This window comes from Colius striatus, chromosome W (genome assembly GCF_028858725.1).
Source record: "Colius striatus isolate bColStr4 chromosome W, bColStr4.1.hap1, whole genome shotgun sequence".
Classification (NCBI taxonomy): domain Eukaryota; kingdom Metazoa; phylum Chordata; class Aves; order Coliiformes; family Coliidae; genus Colius; species Colius striatus.
The window spans coordinates 33589014-33609365 of NC_084789.1; the positions used below are offsets into that span (position 1 = coordinate 33589014).

Consider the following 20352-nt stretch of genomic DNA (forward strand, 5'->3'; position numbering starts at 1 on the left):
AGGTGCCACAGGAAAGCAGCTGCAAAGGCTACACAGTGCTGGCTGATAGACTACATCAGGACCTACTTACTACTGTAGTTGGGGTCTGCCTTCCAGCTTTTTTGTTGCTCCCATACGCAGTGCTATAACTTACGCCACAGCATATATTTTTTCAATGGGACCTGATCAGTACAACTTAGTGTTATTGGAGATAGCTCCCACATTAAAGCAGATGCAAATGTGACAGAGTGCTGGCTGATAGATTACACGGGGACCAACGTACTAGTGTAGGTGGGATCTGCCTTCCTGCTTTCTTGTAGCTCCCATAAGCAGTGATATAACTTCTATAACCAGCATGTATTTTTTCAATGGGAGCTGAGCAGTCCAGGTGAGTGGGATTGGAGAGAGTGTCCACAGGAAAGCAGCTGAAAATATGACACAGTGGTGGCTGATAGACTACACGGGGACCTACTTACTACTGTAGGTGGGATCTGCCTTCCTGCTTTCTTGTAGCTCCCTTACACAGTGGTATATGTTCTACAGACAGCATGTATTTTTTGAATGGGAAATGAGCAGTCAAAGTGAGTGGGATTGGAGATACCTCCTACAAGAAAGCAGCTGCAAATGTGAAACACTTATGGCTGACAGACTACGTGGGGACCTACTTACTACTGTAGGTGTGGTCTGCCTTTCTGTTTTCTTGTACCTCCTATATGAACTGGTATATCTTCTACGATCAGTCTATATATTTTCAATGGGAGCTGAGTAGGATTGGAGATAGCTTCCACAGGAAAGCAGCTGCAAAAGTAACACAGTGCTGGCTGAGAGACTACATGGCGATCTACTTACTACTGGAGATGGGGTCTGCCTTCAACCTTTTTTGTAGCTCCCATATGCAGTGCTATAACTTAAGCGACAGCATAGATTTTTGAAATGGGACCTGAGCAGTACAAGTGAGTGTTATTGGAGATAGCTCCTACAGGAAGGTAACTGCAAATGTGACACAGTGCTGGCTGATAGACTACATGGGGACCTACTTACTACTGTAGGTGGGGTCTGCCTTCCCGCTTTCTTGTAGCTCCAATACGCAGTGGTATCACTTCTACCAACAGAATGTATTTTTAAAGGGCGCTGACTAGGCCAAGAGGATGGGATTGGAGGTAGCTCCCAGAGCAAAGCAGCTGTAAATATGACACAGTGCTGGCTGATAGACTACATGGGGACCTACTTACTATTGTAGGTGGGGTCTGGACTTTAAAGAGTTCGAGTCTGGTTCATTTTACAGGCTTCAAGCCTGCTTTCAGGCTTCGAGCCTGGTTTTCAGACCTCGAGTCTGGTTAATTTTTCAGGCTTCGAGCCTGGTTTCAGGCTTCAAGCCTGGTTTTCAGACTAAGATTCTGGTTCATTTTTCAGGCTTCGAGCCTGGTTACAGGATTCGAGATTGGTTTTTACGCCAAGAGTCAAAAACTTCGCGTCATATAGGAGCTATCTCCAATCCCACTCACTTGGACTGCTAGGTTACCATTGAAAAAATACAGACTTTCGGTTAAGTCATATGAGAGGTACAAAAAAGCTGGAAGGCAGACCCCACCTACAATAGTAAGTAGGTCCCCAAGTAGTCTATCAGTCAGCACTGTGTCACATTTGCAGCTGCTTTCCTTTGGGAGCTACCTCCAATCCCATTATCTTGGCCTCGTCAGCTCCCTTTAAAAATACATTCTGTCGGTAGGAGTTATACTACTGCGTATGGGAGCTATAAGAAAAAAGGAAGGCAGACCTCATCTACACTACTAAGTTGATCCCCATGTAGTCTATCAGCCAGCACTGTGTCACATTTGCAGCTGCTTTCCTGTGAGAGATATATCTAGTCCCAGTCACTTGAACTGCTAAACTCCCAATGAAAAAACACAGACTGTCGTTAGAAATTATACCACTGCGTATGGGAGCTACAAGAAAGCAGGAAGGCAGACCCCACCTACAGTGTTAAGTAGGTCCCCATGTAGTCTATCAGCCAGCACTGTGTCACATCTGTAGCTTCTTTCTTCTGGGAGCTATATCCATTTCCACTCACTTAGACTGCTGAAATCCCATTGAAAAAATACAGACTGTCCGTAGAAGTGATACCACTGTGTATGGGAGCTATAAGAAAGCAGGAATGCAGACCCCATCTACAGTACTAAGTTGGTTCCCATGTAGTCTATCAGCCAGCACTGTGTCACATTTACAGCTGCTTTCCTGTGCGCTCTGTCTCCAATCCCAATCATTTGGACTGCTCAAATCCCATTGAAAAAATACACACTGTTGGTAGAAGTTATACCACTGCGTATTGGAGCTACAAGAAAGCAGGAAGGCAGACCCCACCTACAGTAGTAGGTAGGTCCCCATGTAGTCTATCAGCCAGCACTGTGTCACATATGCAGCTCCTTTCCTGTGAAAGCTATATCCAGTCCCTGTCACTTGAACTGCTCATCTCCCATTGAAAAAAAACCACAGACTATCGTTAGAAATAATAACACTGCGTATGGGAGCTACAAGAAAGCAGGAAGGCAGACCCCACCTACAGTAGTAAGTAGGTCCCCATGTAGTCTATCAGCCAGGACTGTGTCACATTTGCAGCTGCTTTCCTGTGCGCTCTGTCTGCAATCCCAATCATTTGGACTGCTCAAATCCCATTGAAAAAATACAGACTGTCCGTAGAAGTGATACCACTGTGTATGGGAGCTATAAGAAAGCAGGAATGCAGACCCCACCTACAGTAGTAAGTAGGCTCCCATGTAGTCTATCAGCCATAAGTGTTTCACATTTGCAGCTGCTTTCCTGTGAAAGTTATCTCCAATCCCAGTCCCTTGGACTGCTCAACGCCCATCGAAAAAATACAGACTGTCATTAGAAGTTATACCACTGCATATGGGAGCTACAATAAAGCAGGAAAGCAGACCCCACCTACATTAGTAAGTAGGTCCCCATGTAGTCTATCAGCCAGCACTGTGTCACATTTGCAGCTGCTTTCTTGTGAACATTGTCTCCAATCCCTCTCACATGGACTGCTCAGCTCCCATTGAAAAAAGATACGCTGTCGATTAAGTTATACCACTACCTATGGGAGCTACAAAAAAGCTGGAAGGCAGACCCCACCTACAGTAGTAAGTAGGTCCCCATGTAGTCTATCAGCCAGGACTGTGTCACATTTGCAGCTGCTTTCCTGTCAGAGTCAGAGCCATGGTTAAAGTAGTTGCTGTCACGTAGTCATGTAGATAGAAGGCCGCTTTCTGTTCCCTCAAGGTCGGGCTGTTTTCAGCTAACGAGCTAACAGCTCAAGGTGGAAAACAACTTCGGAGAAAAACAAGATGGGAAAATGTGAGGGAGCTTGCTTATCGCGCAAACCGAAAATAGGATTTACAAAAGAATGTAATCTATTAGCTACTGTTGCTGAGCTAGCTTTGAAGCTGCTGTGTATATAAGTTAGAGCCTGCTCTCAATAATGGAGAAGATTTCTGCTATCACTCACATTGAGTAGGACTGATTTCTTCCCACCCAGCTGAAAATAGGACCCTGGGTTGATCGCCACATGAAGTAGGGTTGGAGCTGGTTTTTCAGGCTTCGAGCCTGGGTTTTTCAGGCTTTGAGTCTGGTTTCAGGCTTCGAGCCTGGGTTTTTCAGACTTAGAGTCTGGTTCATTTTTCAAGCTTCGAGCCTGGTTTCAGACTTCGAGTCTGGTTTTTTCAGACTTTGAGTCTGGTTCATTTTTCAAGCTTCGAGCCTGGTTTCAGGCTTTGAGCCTGGTTTTCAGACTTCAAGTCTGGGTTTTTCAGGCCAAGAGCCGAAAACTTCGTGGCAGAGTAACTTCCACCGACACCGTTTATTTTTTCAATGGGAGCTGAGCAGTCCAGGTGAGTGGGATTGCACACAGCTCCCACAGGAAACCAGCTGCAAATGTGAAACAGCTAGGGGTGAGAGACTACACGGAGTCCTCCTTACTACTATAGGTCGGGTCTTCCATCCTGGTTTCATGTAGCTCCCATACGCAGTGGTATAACGTAACTGACAGCATATATTTTTTTCAATTGGAGTTGAGCAGTCCAAGTAAATAGAATTGGAGGTAGCGCCCACAGTAAAGCAGCTGCAAATGTCACACAGTGCTGGCTCATTGACTACATGGGGACCTACTTAGTTCTGTAGATGGAGTCTGCCTTCCTGCTTTCTTGTAGCTCCCATACTCAGTGTTATAACTTAACAGATAGCATATATTTTTTCAATGGCACTTGAGTAGTACACGTGAGTGTTATTGGAGATAGTTCCCACAGGAAAGCAGCTGAAAATGTGACACAGTGCTGGCTGTCAGACTACATGGGTGCCTACTTACTACTGTAGGTGGGGTCTGCCTTCATGTTTTCTTGTAGCTCCCATACGAAGTGGTATAAATTAACCGACAGTCTGTTTTTTTTAATGGGATTTGTGCAATCCAAGTGAGTGGGATTGCAGATAGTGCCCACAGGAAAGCAGCTGCAAAGGTGAAACAGTGCTGGCTGATAGACTACATGGAAGCCTACTTACTACTGTAGATTGGGTCTGCCTTTCTGTTTTCTTGTACATCCCATAGAAAGTGGTATTACTTCTACCTGCAGTCTATATATTTTCATTATGAGATGAGCAGTCCAAGTGTGTAGGATTGGAGATAGCTCCCACAGGAAAGAAGCTGTAATCTTGACACAGTGCTGGCTGATAGACTAAATGGGGGCCTACTGACTACTGTAGGTGGGTTCTGCCTTCCAGCTTTCTTGTAGATCCCATGCGCAGTACTATAATTAACTGGAAAGTATGTATTTTATTGAATGGGACCTGAGCAGTCCAAGTGACTGGGATTGGAGATAGCTCCCACAAGAAAGCAGGTGCAAATGTGACACAGTGCTGGCTGATAGACTACATGGGGACGTACTTTCTACTGTATGTGGTTTCTGCCTTCCGTCTTTCTTGTAGCTCCGATATGCAGTGGTATAACTTCTACTGACAGTCTGTATTTTTTCAATGGGAGTTGAGCAGTCCAAGTGAGTCTTATTGGAAATAGCTCCAATAGGAAAGCAGCTGTAATCTTGACACAGTGCTGGCTGATAGACTCCATGAGGACCTACTTTCTACTGTAGGTGGGATCTGCCTTCCTGCTTTCTTGTAGCTCCCATACGCAGTGGTATAACTTAACCTACAGCATATATTTTTTCAATGGGACCTGAACAGTACAAGTGAATTTTATTGGAGATAGGTCCCACAGGAGAGCAGCTGTAATCTTGACACAGTGCTGGCTGATAGATTACGTGGGGACCTACTTAACACTGTAGGAGGGGTCTGCCTTCCAGCTTTTTGTAGCTCCTATACGCAGTGGTATAATTTAAGCGACGTGATATATTGTTTCAATGGGACCTGAGCAGAACAAGATAGTGTTATTGGCGATAACTCCCCCAAAAAAGCACTTGCAAAGCTGACACAGTGCTTGCTGAGAGACTACATGGGGATCTACTCTACTATTGTAGGTGGGGTCTCTATTTCTGCTTTCTTATAGCTCCCATAGGCAGTGGTATAACTTTTACTGCTAGCATGTATTTTTCTCAATGGGAGCTGAGCAGTCCAAGTGAGTGGGATTGGAGACAGGTCCCAAAGCAGGTGCAAATGTGACAAAGTTCTGGCTGATAGACTACATGGGGACCTACTTACTACATTAGGTGGGATCTGCCTTCTTTCCTTCTTGTAGCTCCCATACGCAGTGTTATAACTTCTACCTACAGCCTGTATTTTTTCAAGGGTAGTTGAGCAGTCCAAATGAGTGGGATTGGACATTGCTCCGAGAGGAAAGAAGGTACAAATGTGACACAGTGCTGGCTGATAGACTACATGGGGACCTACTTACTACTGTAGGGTGAGTCTGCGTTCCTGCTTTCTTGTATCTCCCATACGCAGTGATATAACTTCTACCGTCAGCCTGTATTTTTTCAATGGGAGTTGAACAGTCCATGTGTGTGGGATTGGAGATTGCTCCCACAGGAAAGAAGGTGCAAGTATAGAACAGTGCTGGCTGATAGACTACATGGGAATGTACTTACTACTCTAAATTGGGTCAGCCTTCCTGCTTTCTTGTAGCTCCCCTACACAGTGGTATTACTTCTACCGACAATCTGTACTTTTTCACTGGGAGTTGAGCAGTGCAAGTGAGTGGGATTGGAGATAGCTGCCACAGGAAAGCAGGTACAAATGTGACACAGTGCTGGCTAATAGACTTGATTATCTAACATTGACGTTACCCATCTGAATGATCGTGATCACCGCTAATTGTGTTCAGCCCCGTCCTGTTACACAAGGTGTTATTGTGTACTAGTCCACAAAATTCCTCCGGATTCCATACAGGCAATCCTATCAAACACGTTTTAAAAGGATTAGTAACCCCTCCGAAACTAAGACAAAGAGATGATTGACCAGTTTGATTAGCAAAGGTTATCCAAATATTATCTCTAGGCTGATTAAAATGCGTCAAGTTGTTAGTTTTTATAGTTACATTAAAAGCTATGGTTATAACAAAACACCTCATTATTATTCATTAAATTCACTGTCTTTTTGTTATATAACCTTCAGTCTTTTGATTGTTAGCCAGTCCTCCAATGACCACAAGACGAGGGTGTATTTATTCTCCAATCTCTTCCTGTCCTTTTTCGTCAGATGGTTTGATCTCCGCAGCTTCAAGGACAGCTCTTGTCCACCTGGCTGGCACCCAAATGGATCCTGTTGGAGAATCAACACACAAATACCCACGTCCCCAGTATAATACTTTGGCCGGAGGCTGCCATATCCCTGTTTTAGTGTCACGATATTTAACCCATATTTCTTTCTTCCCCTCCTTTTGTGCCTTTGGATTATGATGCATTATTACAGGTGGTAGCTCCTTTTCCCCAAATACACACAGGTGGTTCATAACAAATAAAGCCTTTAACAATTTCATATGTGGGTCTTTCACATCCCCATATTTACCAAGATATCTTTTTAGAGTCCCATTAGCTCTTTCTATTATGGCTTGTCCTGTGGGGGAATGGGGAATCCCTGCTACATATTCAACTTCCCATTGACTCGTGAAGTGTTCTATGCTTCTACTTATATAGGTCGGCCCATTCTCTGTCTTTATTTTCTGAGGAATTCCCATTACCGCAAAACTACTCTATAAATGACGCTCCACATGTATGGCCCTCTCCCCTGTCTGTGCTGTTGCCCAAACGAATTTGCTCCATGTGTCTATGGTTACATGCACATATTTTAGTCTTCCAAACTCTGCCACATGAGTGACATCCATCTGCCAAATTTCATTTGCAGATAATCCTCTAGGGTTCACCCCCAAGCCTAAGCCAACACCTCCATTTTGATGGCTACAAATGGGACAAGCTCTAACAATAGCCTTTGCATCCTTTAGCGATAACTGAAACTCTCGGTGTAAGCCCCGTGCATTCTGATGAAACAGGGAGTGCGCTTCTCTGGCTAGTATCTGTTTGGACAGAGGCGTGTTATGTGTTACTGTGACCAGCTTACCTGCCCTAGCATTACCTTCTCCCAGCCCAATGTCCCATTTATGGCTCCTGATATGTATAACGGCATAAACATGCTCCCTAAGCTTTATTGCCTTCTGCAGCTGTATTAATAATTCAAATAGTCTCGGATTCTGCACTTCCTTAATGGAGGCGTCCTCGATTCTCTCTACGATACCCGCGGCATATAACGAGTCTGTAACCACATTCAGGGGCCCTTTCAGGTTCATCATGGCCCATACGACTGCCAACAGTACCAAGGTTTGTAATGTGTCTTTCTCTTCTGCTTTTATTAGTTGGTGCTTCCACTCCCCTTCCTCTTGCCAGGTTATTGCCGTTGTTCTAGACTTTCTTCCAGCATCCGTGTATGCTGTCAACGCATCCGTGATGGGGGCCGGCTCCCATTTGGGTCGTACTAGTCAATTCCATTTTCCTAGCCATTGTAATGGTGCTTTTATTATTTTGTCTGTTGCTACTATACTGCCGCCACCTAAGAGCGCCTCCTGAAGATCTTCTGTATTGTCTAAATACCATTGTAAAGAGTCTTTTTTCATTGGTATCCTTATGGTATGCGGCTCAGCACCAGTTACTTGTAATGCTCTTTCATGACCCTTTTTTATTAGTCCCGCCAACATCTCAATTTTTTGAAAAAGGGTTTTTGTTTGTTGTAAGGCTGGGGAAATCCATTCTAGAACCTATACCTCCCCCGTTTTCTTTAGAGATTGTGTCAAGGCCCCAAGCAAATACTTTGTGCTATACCAGATGGTTAAGTCAATAGGTAAGTCAACATTGTGACGTTGGACCTGCCCTTGTTTGACACAGTCCATTATTTGTTGAAGCGCATCTTGAAGCTCTGGTGTTACCTGTTGTCGTGGTTTTGCCCAGCCGGGGACAAAGAGCCACAAGGGTGCTCGCTCACTCCTCCCCTCCTGGTGGAGTGGGAAGGGGAACCAGAGAAAAAGGGGAAAACCTGCGTAGGTTGAAATAAGAGCGGTTTAATAGAACAACAATAAGAAGAAACAGGTTCAGGGGGAAAAAGGAACAGTTTTAACAGTAAACGAGGGGAATATAAAAAAGGAATGGCGCGTGCTGCAGCTGCTCACCACTCGGGACCCGGAGCGATCCCCCCCCCTCTGACCGGCAGCCCCGCCTGTGCTCCCGAAGCCCCGCTCCCGACTAGCTCCCTGCCTCTAGGTACTGGTCATGATGTCAGTATGGTATCGAATACCTGTTGGCCAGCCCAGGTCAGCTGCCCATGCTGTGCCCCTTCCTACTTCCTCATCAAAGTTAACTCTATCCTAGCCCAAACCAGAACATTCCACCCCTTATTCTATACCATCTACATCATGCCTAGTTTCACAATATACAACATCTGAGCACCACATTTCCTCTCCCTGAAAAAATATGGGCACACACAGAGAAGTATATAATTCCCTCAGTTTATAGGCCACCCCCCTAACATTCCCGTTAAGTCCATTTAGCCGTTTAGTCCATAACGTCAGGTCTTATTCATCATAAATCTTTCACAGCAGGGTAGATGGGGTGTGTGTGTGGGGGATAGTTCACTGCATGCAGTATCAGGATTTTGCAGTTGGTCTTTTAGGTGTGTCTTATCTGTAAGTTGAAAGCGCTGATCTTGAGGATGTCACTGGGCACCAATTCACATTCTGCTATTCTGTATCTTGCTTGTCCATGTCCATCTTTCAGTGATCTGAGTGGTCCTTACTGTAGTGTCAGTAATATGGCATAGAGCAACTATGGTAATGACGACATACAACAACAATGTTATTTAACAACTAACATAATACAATTTGATTCATGGAATTCACAGGCTATTCTCACCCAAAATCAATTTTCCTTGAGGTACACACTGGGTTGTCCCATCCTTACACATCACCCACCAAGCGTACCCAGGTCCCTGAGCAAAAACAATCCCACGAATGGGTTTACCTTTACCCAAGGTAGGACTCACCCATACTGCTTTCCCTAACAGATCTTTTACGTGCACTACAGGGACTTTATCCCCTTCTACAGTATGTAAAAGTTCCGATTGGGCAGGGCCTGCTCTGTTCACAGATCCTCTGGAGTTGACTAGCCAGGTGGCCTTTTCTAAATTTGTGTCCCAATGTTTGAATGTCCCACCCCCCATTGCTCTCAGTGTGGTCTTCAATAGTCCATTGTGTCGTTCCACTTTTCCTGAGGCTGGTGCATGATAGGGGATGTGATAAACCCATTCAATGCCATGCTCTTTGGCCCAGGCATCTATGAGGTTGTTCCTGAAGTGCGTCCCATTGTCTGACTCAATTCTTTCTGGGGTGCCATGTCGCCAGAGGACTTTCCTTTCAAGGCCCTGGATGGTGCTCCAGGCGGTGGCATGAGACACAGGATACGTTTCCAACCAGCCGGTGGTCAACTCCACCATTGTGAGCACGTGGCGTTTGCCTTGGCGAGTCTGTGGCAGTGTGATGTAATCAATCTGCCAGGCCTCTCCGTATTTATATTTCTGCCATCGTCCTCCATACCATATGGGCTTCCACCGTTTGGCTTGTCTGATTGTAGCACACGTCTCACACTCATGGACAACCTGTGCAATGGCATCCAAGGTTAAATCCACCCCTCGATCACGAGCCCATTTATAGGTGGCATCTCTGCCTTGATGACCTGAGGTGTCATGAGCCCACCGAGCTAAAAATAACTCCCCCTTGTGTTGTCAGTCTAAATCTATCTGAGCTGCTCCAATCTTTGCAGCCTTGTCCACTTGCTGGTTATGCAGATGTTCTTCAGTGGCCCTGTTCTTAGGTATATGGGCATCTACATGGCGCACTTTCACAACTAGCTTCTCCAGCCGAGCAGCAATGTCTTGCCATATTGAGGCAGCCCAGATGGGTTTGCCCCGTCGTTGCCAGTTGTTCTGCTTCCATTGCTGTAACCACCCCCACACAGCATTTGCTGCCATCCACGAGTCAGTGTAGAGATAAAGCCTTGGCCAGTTTTCTTGTTCAGCAATGTCTAAAGCTAACTGGATGGCTTTTACCTCTGCAAACTGGCTCGATTCACCCTCTCCTTCTGCAGCTTCTGAAACTTTGCGTAGGGGGCTCCACACAGCTGCCTTCCACCTCCGATGCTTCCCCACAAGACGACAGGACCCATCGGTGAACAGGGCATACCGCTTCTCATCTTCTGGAAGTTCCTCATATGATGGGGCCTCTTCAGCACGGGTTGCCTCCTTTTCTGGTGATATTTCACTGTCTTCACACTCTGGCCAGTTCGTGATCAATTCCAGAATTCCAGGGCGGCTAGAACTTCCTACACGAGCTCGTTGTGTGATCAATGCGATCCACTTACTCCATGTAGCATCAGTTGCATGATGTGTGGAGGAAGCCCTCCCTTTGAACATCCAGCCCAGCACTGGCAGTCGAGGTGCTAGGAGAAGTTGTGTTTCTGTGCCGATCACTTCTGATGCAGCTTGAACCCCTTCATATGCTGTCAGTATCTCCTTCTCAGTTGGAGTGTATCGGGCCTCGGATCCTCTGTATCCCCGACTCCAGAATCCAAGGGGTCGGCCTCGACCCTCCCCAGGTGCTCTCTGCCAAAGACTCCAAGTAGGGCCATTCTCCCCAGCTGCGGTGTAGAGCACATTTTTAACATCTGGTCCTGTCCGGACTGGCCCAAGTGCCATTGCATGAACTATCTCCTGTTTAATTTGTTCAAAACTTTGTTGCTGCTCAGGACCCCATTCAAAATCATTCTTCTTCCGTGTTATGTGGTAGAGAGGGCGCACAATCATACTGTAATTTGGAATATGCATCCTCCAAAAACCCACAACACCTAGGAAAGCTTGTGTTTCCTTTTTGCTAGTTGGGGGAGACATGGCTGCAATTTTGTTGTTCACATCTATTGGGATATGGCGACGTCCATCCTGCCATTTTACTCCTAAAAACTGGATCTCCTGTGCAGGCCCTCTGACCTTACTTTATTTAATGGCAAAACCAGCCTTCAGAAGAATTTGAATTATCTTCTTTCCCTTCTCAAGAACTTCCTCTGCTGAGTCACCCCACACAACAATGTCATCAATGTATTGCAGGTGTTCTGGGGCCTCACCCTTCTCCAGCGTGGCCTGGATCAGTCCATGGCAGATGGTGGGGCTGTGTTTCCACCCCTGGGGCAGTCGATTCCAGGTATACTGAACCCCCCTCCAAGTGAAAGCGAACTGGGACCTGCACTCTACTGCCAAAGGAATTGAGAAGAATGCATTGGCAATATCAATGGTGGCATACCATTTGGCTGCCTTGGACTCCAGTTCATATTGGAGTTCCAGCATGTCCGGCACAGCTGCGCTCAGCGGTGGCGTGACTTCATTCAGGCCACGATAGTCCACTGTCAGTCTCCACTCTCCACTAGACTTTCGCACGGGCCATATGGGACTGTTAAAGGGTGAGTGAGTTTTGCTGATCACCCCTTGGCTCTCCAGTTGGCGAATCAACTTATGAATGGGAATCACTGAATCTCTGCTGGTGCGATATTGCCGCCGGTGCACTGTTGTGGTTGCAATTGGCACCTGTTGTTCTTTAACCATCAGCAACCCCACAACAGAAGGGTCCTCTGAGAGGCCGGGCATGCTGGATAGTTGTTCAATTTCCTCTGTCTCCACTGCAGCCACACCAAAGGCCCACCGGTACCCTTTTGGGTCCTTAAAATACCCTCTCTTAAGGTAGTCTATGCCCAGGATACACGGGGCTTCTGGGCCTTTTACAATGGGGTGTTTGTGCCACTCATCTCCAGTTAAACTCACTTCAGCTTCTAACAAGGTTAGCTGTTGAGATCCCCCTGTCACTCCAGAAATACAAACAGATTCTGTCCCTTTACAACTTGATGGCATCAGAGTGCATTGTGCTCAAGTATCCACTAAAGCCTTGTACTCTTGTGGGTTTGATGTGCCAGGCCATCGGATCCACACTGTCCAATAAACTCGGTTGTCCCTCTCCTCCACCTGGCTGGAGGCAGGGCCTCCCTAGTACTGGCCATGGCAGTCATTGGATACCTTTTGTAGAAAAGAGCTAGAAGTCCCCTCGAGGGGACTAGAATAGAGCTCAACCCTTCTATTCTGTCTAGGGAGTTGCTCACTGGAAACTGGAGCAGCATCTTTCCAAGAGATATTGCTCCTTGTAGCGTTTTTTCCCCGTAACTGCCGTGCCCGTGCCCTTAAGGCCGAAGTAGGTTGCCCATGCCACTTGTTCATGTTCTCTCCCTGGTCCCGCAGGTAAGACCACAAAGCACCTCGTGGTGTCTGCCCTCTATATTCCCTCTCTTGAACAGAGGGACATCTACTAATAGCTGAAGTATGGACTCGGGCAGGTGGAGTGCGGGACATATCTTCTTTGAATTGGTGGAACTCTTTTGACATTTTATCTACAGCCGAGACAACAGCCTGTAGGGAGGAAGACAGACTTTCTTCATATTGCCGAAGTTGAACACCCATTTCCCCCACTGTTTTCCCCTCAGCTTCTTTCCAGGAGATGACTGCCAATGAATTAGCATAAGATGATGGTGCACTTTGCAGAAATCTTCGCCACATAGACTGTGTGCACTGGACCTCATCTGGGTCTGTTGGTAACTGCTCATTATAAATCATTTCCCGCACAGCTAACTCCCTCAGGTACTGGATACCTTTGTCCATTGTGGTCCACTTGCCTGGGTGGCATATGATATCTTCTTTGAAGGGGTATCTTTCCCTCAAACCAGACAGAAGTCTTCTCCAGAGGCTGAGGACTTCTGTCTTCCTTCCAATCGCCTTGTCAATGCCGCCATCCCGGGACAGAGAGCCCAGCTGCCTGGCTTCCCTGCCCTCCAAGTCCAAGCTGTGGGCCCCATTCTCCCAGCATCGGAGAAGCCAGGCAACAAGGTGCTCGCTTGGGTGGCGACTGTAATCTTTTTGCACTTCTCGCAGTTCGCTCAGGGACAAGGATCGGGTGATTATCTCTGGCTCTGGCTCTGACTCTTCCTCCCGTTCCCGTGATGACACTGGTTCATCTTCATCCCTCACAAGGCGAACTGATTTTTTTATGTGTTTCTTTTTCTGTACAGGAGCAACTGACACTGCCACAGGTTGATCCTCTGATTCAGGATCAGTGTCTGCTGTTGGAGTTAGGGCAGCAACAGCATCAGTTGCCTCAGTTTGAATAGCCACAGTGGTTGCTAGGGTGGCATTCCTAATCTGTACAAGTAAAAAACTCTTCCAATACCTGTTCATATTCTTCTGTATATCAATCCCTCCATAGCTGCCTAACCTCATAACAGTCTGGAAAACACGTTTCACAACTCTATCCAAGAAAAACACCCTACCTAGAGGACAGAGCAATAAAACCACAATGACTGGGACATCCCAAGTGCATTCTGAATTGTCAAAAGCTATTGCAGTTAACTTGAATGAGTAAGGGAGGATGGAAAAAATGGAAAAATTACGTCCCTCCATTTTTCCCATGGACTGAGTGTCATTACTGTCACTACATTCTGAAAATAAATGTCCAAGTTGCAGAAATGCCAACCAAGTCATGTACAAGTATTGGCCTAGCTCCATACCCAGTGATACAACCATACCATAAGCCAGTAACAACCAGTATATCAGAACGAGTGCTTTCGTCCCTTTTCCAAAGGACATAAACACTATCAGAGAGAATATATAGTGCATATGACAAATTATGGGCCAATAGCAGTTAAGCAAATACATCAATATTGTGACAATTGTTTCAGCCTACTGTGTCTTATTTCAACCCTGCGGGCCCCACGTTGAGCGCCAAATAATGTCGTGGTTTTGCCCAGCCAGGGACAAAGAGCCACGAGGGTGCTCGCTCACTCCTCCCCTCCCGGTGGAGTGGGAAGGGGAACCAGAGAAAAAGGGGAAAACCTGCGTAGGTTGAAATAAGAGCGGTTTAATAGAACAACAATAAGAAGAAACAGGTTCAGGGGGAAAAAGGAACCGTTTTAACAGTAAACGAGGGGAATATACAAAAGCAATGGCGCGTGCCGCGGCTGCTCACCACTCGGGACCCGGCACGACCCCCCCCCCCCTCCGACCGGCAGCCCCGCCTGTGCTCCCGAAACCCCGCCCCCGACTAGCTCCCTGCCTCTAGGTACTGGGCATGATGTCAGTATGGTATCGAATACCTGTTGGCCAGCCCAGGTCAGCTGCCCATGCTGTGCCCCTTCCTACTTCCTCATCAAAGTTAACTCTATCCTAGCCCAAACCAGGACACCTGTATTTGACGCGTGGGGTTGGTTCCTTTCAAAAGTGGTCGTAGTTTTTCTAACAACTCGTTGGGTATTCCCACTATTAGTTTTAACCATTGCAGATCTCCTAAAAGCTTCTGAGCATCATTCAGGGTCTTTATTTGTAGTTGGAGCTGTAGCTTCTGTGGTACTACGAGCTGTTCTGATAAAGACCATCCAAGATATTTCCATGGAGCTGTATGCTGAGCCTTTTCTGGAGCTATCACAAGGTGGCATTGAGCCAGTGCCTGTCGAATCTCCTCCACCTGTTGTTCCGTAAATGGTGCAGGCTGAGAAAAGAGGATATCATCCATGTAATGGTAGATGATAACGTTAGGCCATCGTCATCGAAGGGGTTGTCAAGCTGCGTCAACATACAGCTGACAGATAGTTGGGCTGTTACGCATGCCTTGGGGCAAAACTGATGTTGTGTATAAATAAGTTTTACTATGCTTCGACAGTCAGTGGGCAATAGCAACTGGGTTCCCCATACATTTGTCAATCATTTGTTTCACTAGTTCACTATTTACTCCGAACTGGCTGACCGTGGACCGCAACTGGGATAACAACTTCAAGTCCAGAGCAGAAATTGTTGTTTGCATACCTCCCCCCACAATGGGTTGGAATACCAGTGGCAACGTCAAAGTTCTGGCTGCTTCCAGTGCATCGCCATCCCCTTTTCCCAGACAATCTTTTGCGAGTGCAGCCCAAGCCTCCCTCCGCTCCCTTGGGATGGCCTCTGCAAGTTGACTCTCTGCCCCAGGGACAGGCTCTCCAAGTGGGGGGAGGAGGCGGGGACTCTTTAGGCCGGCACTCCTGTTCCTCAGGAGGGTCTGATGGCTCACATGGCTCTCGTACCCTGTCCGTGCCTCCAGGCCCATTTTCTACACGTGGGGGGGGAGCATTACTTTTGAGACGGTAGGAGCCAGCGGGATGGATTGGAACCAGTCACGCTCATAGTTTTTATTCTTACTCTATGCTGCCGATGCATGCTCAGCAGCCTTCTTTTCTGCCTGATGTTGCAGCAACTCATTGTGCACTATCCTCCAAAGCTTCCCTAACTTTTTAGCTGTCTTATCGTCCTCCAGGGTAACTTCCCACAGCAAATCCCCAAATTTACGCCATTCACTCAATTCATGCACTGTATGTGGATTCTGAAACACTCCCTTAGCATACCCATAAGCTAACAACCCTGGTAGGTCTTTTTGCAGATCTATACCCTTTATCTGCCGCTTCTGCAAGAATGCAGTAAATAAATCATATACTGCTTGCCTTTCCATACCTATTATCATCAGCGCGCTGTTGCATCCCTTCAAGGTCTGGCGGCACATATCGGCCGGGCTCGTCTATATGGTCACCCAGGGCATGGCATGTTCCCAATTTTCACGCTTATTGCCATCCTTGTTGCATAGGACTCGAACCCCTTCGTCGCTCCACTGTGGCGCCAAGCCACTATCACGTCGGGGTCACCATTTGCTGAAGACGATGGGAGAGAAGCCCACCCTGTAGTGCAACAAGTCTCAACTTTATTTGCAAAGATACAACTGTTTTATAGATACAATAATCAGGCTCATATATATTGCAAAAGCTAAGCTCATCAATGGTTCCCAGTTAGATGCAAACCTCGACCTTGTTTCAAGATACTCCAGATACTTGTGACTGCTTAACCTAAAATAAGCTCCTGTTTTCTCGTCCTGATATCATACAACTCTCTTGCTCAAGGACACCATGTCCTTGAGCAGGAGTCCAATATCTTATCGCTTAATGCTCACTGCCTAACCAGCTGTATTCTATCATGTCCTCTTTCCTCTAGCCAAGTCTCCACAAAACTCTCCACACATACTCAGTGGTATAACTTCTACTGACAGCCTGTATTTTTTCAATGGGACCTGAGCAGTCCAAGTCAGTGGGATTGGAGACATCTCCCACCGGAAAGCAGCTGCTAATGTGACACAGTGCAAGTTGATAGACTCCAACGTAACCAACGTACCACTGTAGGTGGGGTCTACATACCTGCTTTCTTGTACTGCCCAGATGCAGTGGCATAAGTTCTAACGGCAGTATTCATTTTTTCAAAGGGAGCTGAGCACGCCAAGTGAGTGTTATTAGAGATAACTCCCACAGAAAAGTAGCTGCAAATATGACACAGTGCTGGCTAATAGACTACATGGGGACCTACTTACTGCTGTAGGTGTGCTCTGCGTTCCTGCTTTCTAGTAGTTGCTATACGCAATGGTATAACTTAACAGAAAGCAGGTATTTTTTCAATTGGAGCTGAGCAGTCCAAGTGAGTGGGATTGGAGACAGCTCCCAAAAGAAGGCAGGTACAAATGTGACACAGTGCTGGCTGATAGACTACATGAGGACCTTCTTAAAAATGTAGTTGGGGTCTGCCTTCCTGCTTTCTTGTAGCTCCCATACGGAGTGCTATATCTTAACGGAAAGCATGTATTTCTTCAATGGGATTTGAGCAGTACAGATGAGTGGGATTTGAGATAGCTCCCACAGGAAAGAACCTGCAAATGTGAAACAGCGCATACTGATAGACTACATGGGGACCTACTTACTACTGTAGGTGGGGTCTGCCTTCCTGCTTTCTTGGAGCTCCCATACGCACTGTTATAACTTCTACTGACAGTCTGTATTTTTTCAATGGTCGTTGAGAAGTTCAAGTGACTGGAATTGCAGATAGGTCCCACATGAAAGCAGCTGCAAATGTAACACAGTTCTGGCTGATAGACTACATTGGACCTACTTACTACTTTTGGATGGGATCTGCCTTCCTGGTTTTTTGTTGCTCCCATACGCAGTGGTATAACTTAAGCGACAGCATATATATTTTCAATGGGACATGAGCAGTCCAAGTGAGTGGGATTGGCCTCTTCCCGGGCAAGGTCTGCGTTGAGGGTGGTCGGTGTCCCAGGGAGGTGAGGGCGTCACACACACAGGGAGGGGTTGGGCTACCTTGGCCAGGTGGGCCCGAAGATTGTTCTTGGTATCTCGGCGATGCGGTTGGTGAGGGCCACGTTCACCCTGTTGAACTGGCACCGCATCTCGGTGGCTGTCACCTCCATCAGGTTCTCAATGGAGTCCCGCAGCTGGGCGGAGGCCACCCGCTCTCTCTGCGACTGGAGGATGTTGTTGTCTCTGAACTTGGCCCACGACTCGGGCACGGAGATGCTGGTGGGGGGAAAGGAGAGGCCCACAATCAGCCCGTGCTGGGAGGGCCAGGCCCTGCACAGACACAGCCTTCCCTGGTGGCCTTTCCTGTCGGGGAAAGGGAGCGGCACCGAGCATCCCGGGACGGCCGGGTGCCAGCGCTGTCAGGCGCGCACTCACATGGCATCCACCCGCTGCACCCCGTGATAGTAGCTGATGCCGTCGGAGCAGTTCCTCAGCTGGTGGCACTTGCCGTTGATGCGGTGGGCTGCCTACTTGTTGGCCAGGTACTTCTCCAGCTCGTGCTGGGCCGTCCAGTTGGTCCTTAACGCACAGGGACAGTCGTGGTGGCCACGTCTGGGTGGGACGGTCTCCTCCCCTTCCCATGGCGGCGCAGCTCCCTTTCTCCCTTCCTCCCACCCCCCCCCTCCATCCCTCCCGGGCAGCTCTGTGCTCCCACCAACATCACTGCCCGCTCCCCAGGGAGATACGGGGCTCCTCCTTACATGAGCTGGGCTTTTGCCTTCTCCAGGAATAGTCGTATCCTCTCCTGGCAGGCCCTGATGCCATCCACTTCCTGGGCAGAGAGAGGCAAAGCACAAGCTATCAGAGGCCACGCTCCAGCGTCACAGCTGACAGCTCTGCTGACCTCAACTGGAAGGTGGGATCTGCGTCCAGACTTACTGTTAAAAGCTCTTTCTGCACCTCGTCATGGACAAGGTCGATGCCCATCCTCTTCTCCCGCTGCAGGAGGCACTCCCGAGCAATCTGTTGGGGAGAGGCCGTTCGTGCCGGCTGCAGGGCTTCCCGCAGGGATGCTGCCCGGCTCAGGACAGGGCAGACAAGAAAGGGGAGGTGGACACAGAGACGAGGACAAGGGCAAGCAGCGCCCTGGGCAGCCGGTTTAGGCCACGACTAATGGGCGGCAGAGCTCGTTTCATGCAGCGGCGGCATGAAAGCCCCGGGAGAGAGCACACGTGTCCCTGGTGCAGCGGCAGCAGTGGGCTACAGCTTGCGGCCCACGCACAGGGTGTTCACCTGGAGAGGGGCCTCTGTCTCGGCCAGAGCTCTCTCCAGCCGTGCCTTCATCTCTCTCAGGGCATCGCTCTCCTTGATGATCTCTGCCAGCTCATGGCAGAGCTCCGCCTTCCAAAACTCAATGTCGCTGACTCGCTGCCCCAGCTTCTTTGTGTTGTCTGCCTGGCTCTTGCTGGTCTGTTGGTATTTGTCCTGCACCAGGCGGGAGGTATCAGCCGTCGGCAGCTCCGCCTTGCGCCGGGACGTCTCCGCCTCGTGGTAGTTGCTCTGATTGGAGCGGTACCAGTCGCCGGGGCTGTAGCGGGTGAAAAGCGCCGTTCTGTTTGACACAGAAGGCAGCATCTCGCTGGGGCTCAAGCCCTGGCAGGTGCCAGACAAAGGAGCCAGAGTGGGGTGGGTGGCAGCGGCCTTATAGTAGGCTCTGGGCATCCAGGGGAGGCCGTAGCTCTGCAGCACGGCGTAGCGAAGAACACGGTTCTTGTAGCTCGAAGCCATGGGGCTGATGGCAGGCAGAAAGCGGGCAGGAGTTGACTTGGGGTGAGCGGATGTGGCGGTTAAGGGAGAGCCAAGCAGGTCCATTCTCTTCCGGGACGTGTCCTGCACAGAGGAGACGGGAGAAGACAACTTCCCTCAGTCAGCTCCTGCACTTGCCTGACAGCAACAGCTGAGAGCACAAACGGCGACGCACACGGCACCCACACGTGGCCTGTGCTAAAGCCCTTGAAAACAAATCCCTCCCCAAGCGTTTGCCTAAGTCAGGGTTGGACTGTGGGGCTGGGATCCAGCACCAGGTCAGAGGAGCAAACCACGGCTGCTGAGGAGAAGGGCTGACACCGGGCCTTCATCTTCCTTCAATCTGTCAGTCCAGGGCAAGTGCACTTGCCCTTCCTCCACTGCCCATCTCTTTCTTTTGGCTGGCGTATCTGCTGACCTCAGAGGCCTCCAGGGATCATTTTCACTTAAAAAGCTCCATTGCCAGCCCCGAGGGCTGTGAAGACACAGCCGCTCCCAGCTCAGCACCAGCTGTGGGCCAGGGACTCCATCCTTATCCTCTCTGTCTTCACAGCATGAAATGCTGGGCTGAGGACTCTGCAGGGGAGCTGAGCTTTGCAGGACGGGGCCCACAGGTGACCAACCCACCCCCTCCTCCCCCAGAACAGCCATCTCTTGATCTCAAAGGAAGAAAACCGGTCTGTGGCTCACCTGACGCCAAGGGAACATGCTTGGAAGGGAGAGATCCCACAGCCTTGTCAGAGCGTCTTGTAAACAGCAGCCTTGCAGTAACCCTGGGAGGAAAGACCACACAGGAAGATTGAGCTCCTGAGAGCTGCCTATGGCACTCTGGGGGCTCTTT

The 20352-nt window shown here is 48.5% G+C and overlaps 1 pseudogene; it reads right to left on the bottom strand.

Moving 5' to 3' along the window:
- Positions 1 to 8043: 8043 nt before the first annotated feature.
- Positions 8044 to 19577, bottom strand: LOC133628524 (tektin-3-like; annotated as a pseudogene).
- Between the last annotated feature and the right edge of the window lie 775 nt (positions 19578 to 20352).